Consider the following 3880-nt stretch of genomic DNA (forward strand, 5'->3'; position numbering starts at 1 on the left):
TTTTTTTTTAAGTCGCTGACATATTCTGACAACAGCAGTGGGAAAAACAAAAATGATCTAATGCCAGATATTGTTTCAAAAAAATTAGATTAGGGTGATGGTTTTTTTTAAAAAAACCCTTAAAGCCTTAAAGCCGTGAAATAATTGCCAGACAGTTTTTTGAAAAATAAAGTGTTTATGAACGTTCTGATTTTTATTTACTTTTTTGCAATTAATTGCTTAAAATGTATTGCACAATGTATTTAGATTTTTCAGAGAGGGGGGAAATCACACTTATAATGCTCAAAAACTCATAAAAGCTGTATGTATAAAATATAATGCATCAGGCATTAAGGGTTAACCGCATTCTTGCATTAAATGTATACATTTTGAATGGTATTGCAACTGATTACACAGCTTTGTCTGCACAGGGTTTTTTTTTTCATCAACTAAATGATTTCGGGTTGTAAATACATAAGAAGCATGTGCAGATGCTCCCTCATAGTCTCAGAAATTGATCTGTATCATTGCCACCTCTTTTTCTTTTTTCTACAGCATCTTCAAAGTGTGGCTTGAGTTTAAGGCCGTAACGGCAAACAAAAAAGTCCAAAAAGCAGCCCGTCGGCAAACAAACTGAGAAAGGGAAGAGGAGGAGGAGGAGGGCGAGGAGTGGGGGTGAGGAGAACGGAGGGGGGCCATGTTTACCTCTCTTCTCTTGGGGCACTGCTTTAGGGTCGGAGGAGGGGGCTGGCTTCACCAGGGGGAAAGGGTGGTTCTTTCTAAAAGGGAATGGGGGGTGGAGTGCTGTGGGGAGTACTTTAGGAGAAAGGGAGAGGGGGGATATAAAGATTTATACTTGGGGGAGGCCAAGGTGCTGTAGACCTCCTTCCCTTCTTTTCAGCGAGACTTGTTTTCATTTGTCAGAAGGTCCAGTAAAATATGAGGAACAAACGCTCACCCTTGAACACTCAGATTATCGCACGTTCGACTCCCTTTTTGTAAACTGTTAAACTCTTCACACGACATTCGCACCTAGACACAGTTCACGCGGTGTTACTGCCACACATGTGGACCCAAGAAACTACAAGTCATTCGTGGCAGCCGAGCAGAAATGAAAATTTGAGCACGAGCTGCCTCCTCTCCTCGCAGCTTTACATTCAGGGTATTTCTCTTACATTCAAAGAAGGGAGAGGTAAATGAGTCATTAAGAATTCAGCTCTACAAAGTGTTTTTTCATGGCCTGACTTTTTATCATTTTGATCAATCGTGTTCTCAAAACAGCGTGGATTTCAAACAATCTCACGGTTAAGGGAACGATACGTGACTAGACAGTGCTAAAATGAGCTGCCTGTTTGTTATTTAGCTCCACACAGACAAAATCAGTTTAACTCTGGCAAACACCTTCGACAAGCCTCCTCACCCCTTAAACTCTTTCTCTCTCTCACACACACACACACACACACACACACACACACACACACACACACACACACACACACACACACACACACACACACCAAAGGCCTCTTCCCAACAAAGCAGCAGAGGAGCGCGAGAGGCAAAGAAATAGAGAAAAAGGAAAATACACGCTTGACTAATCCTTGTATTCAGAGTTGGTAGTGCCTTCCCCTCCCTCTCCTCTGACCATGAGGGAGTGTGTGTGTGTGTGTGTATGAGACAGAGAGAGACAGAGAGAGAAACTGGCACTCTCTAACCTTGACATTTTAGCATCATGGGGGCGATGAATGAAAATGACCACAATAAACGTGGAAAGGGAGGAGGGAGACGAGGGAGACGATCATAAGAGAGCAGAGAGGCTCAAATGGTGAAGGAGCAAAGATCTATCTATCTATGGACATAGATATAGAGGGCAAAAAGTGTGTGAGTGTTGTTTTTGTGTGTGTGTGTGTGTGTGTGTGTGTGTGTGTGTGTGTGTGTGTGTGTGTGTGTGTGCGCGCGCGAGTGTCACTGTGTGTGTCCTAAGTCAGCAGCAGCAGCAGCAGGGAAGGAATGGGATCTTTGCTCTAAACAGCCTGCTGGTTATTTAAAGGCCTCGGGGCCTGTGCTAGATTGATGTTGTTTTCTTTCAATCAAGGAGCCGTGTGGGACGCTCTCATGCTGCAGACTGCACGCATAAACACTCTTTACTGCTCTTGTAGGGAGGAGGACAGGCCGAGACGCTGTGTCTGCATCCGCCTGTCTCTGCATCCGCCTGTCTCTGCATCCGCCTGTCTCTGCATCCGCCTGTCTCTGCATCCGCCTGTCTCTGTCCCCGTGTGTCTCCGTCGGTCTCACAGATTGATGGGAACTTTTCATAAACCCAACACAGCTTTAGGACAACGGACATATTTCTCAGGGGGTCCTGATGCTGACGCGGGATGCCATATTGGCAGGTTTTTTCCTTAAAATGCATCCATGTGCACATTGACTAAACGTTTTTTCACCCCATCCCAATTTCTCAGTTGTACCAACGTTATTCTTGTGCTCTCACAGTTTTTGCTTCTTGCTAACACGTCATTAGCATGTTGTTTTGGGGTTTTTTTCTTCTGTTCTGTGTAAAGGAAATAGCGTTTCGAGGTTAAAGTCCTACACAATGACTATTTTTCACCCTAATAAGCCTTCATTACTCATCCTGTAGTCATCTGTATCACAGCCTCATGTCTGATTGATATCCTCTTACACTGACTTCACCTATTAACACTCATCTCTGGTGACCTATTACAAAAGTGCACATGTGTTAGCAAGGTTTATCCTTTCATTTGTTACAGAAAAACACTTTTTTTTGGATCTCTGATTGTTTTTTTGAATAATATACTACACACACGCAGACACACACACATGCACACACGGACACTGACTCAGATTCATTTCCTGAATGCTTACTTAAACTTTAATCAGCTCTTAGATCGTGAGGTTTATGTTTACAGATAAGGAAGATGTGTCCTTATGTGACTTTGCAAATAGATTTAGAGCAGTATACACACTCTCAGCCACACCTTTCTAGTTGTAATGTACTCACAACTAGAAAGGACTAGAAGTTTCTCTAATGGCCGGTCTATCTCCTTAAGGCACAAGTATGAAACATAAGGCCCAGGGGGCATAATCAACCCGGCAATGACTCCAGTCTCGGCGACTAGGCAGCTTTGGAAAATGTAGAGGAGTGCATAAATTCTGAAGTTTTAAGTGTATTTTCCTATTGATACCCCCTCACCCCCATACACACACACACACACACACACACACACACACACCACCCACCACCACTCCATTAATTGAGATTTAAGACAAGATGTCTTTTGTTTTATAGTTGGTTCACAGGAAAAAAGGATATTTTCTGTGAATTAATGATTATATATTTTATAATTACAGTCTGCAAAATGAAGTTCCCGAACTGTTTCTGTAATTTTACACCTTTATCATGTAGTTTTTACTGGTCCAGCCAATTTAAGATCAAAGTGGCCTGCATGCGGTCCACGACATAAAATGAGTTTGACGTCTCTGCCTTAAGGCTTATACAGAGTAAGAAATAAAAAGTGAGGTTATAAAATGCCCAAAGGCCTATCAGAAAAGTATGTTTTATTTACCCACTGCAGACTTCACCTGCAGATGTTGAATGGATTCTGAATTACGTCTTCAATTTCCCCTGCTGCCCCAAGTATTTGCAATCTAAGACAAACTACACCTATCCAGCTGTCAAGGCAAGGGAGAATCTCAAAACTGTCCTCAGCTTTTCCCCACAAGCAAAAGATTCATGCTCACATTTTTAAAATATAAGTAATCGATGCGTCATACACCACACACACTCACACTCACACACACACACACACACTAATGACTCGGCCAAGCAACTCTCCCTTCAGATATTTTATTCCAGAAGATACCAAAGAGGGGAAAAATATTA

This window comes from Pundamilia nyererei, unplaced genomic scaffold, assembly GCF_000239375.1.
Source record: "Pundamilia nyererei isolate P.nyererei 1_Seehausen unplaced genomic scaffold, PunNye1.0 scaffold00028, whole genome shotgun sequence".
NCBI classification, from domain to species: domain Eukaryota; kingdom Metazoa; phylum Chordata; class Actinopteri; order Cichliformes; family Cichlidae; genus Pundamilia; species Pundamilia nyererei.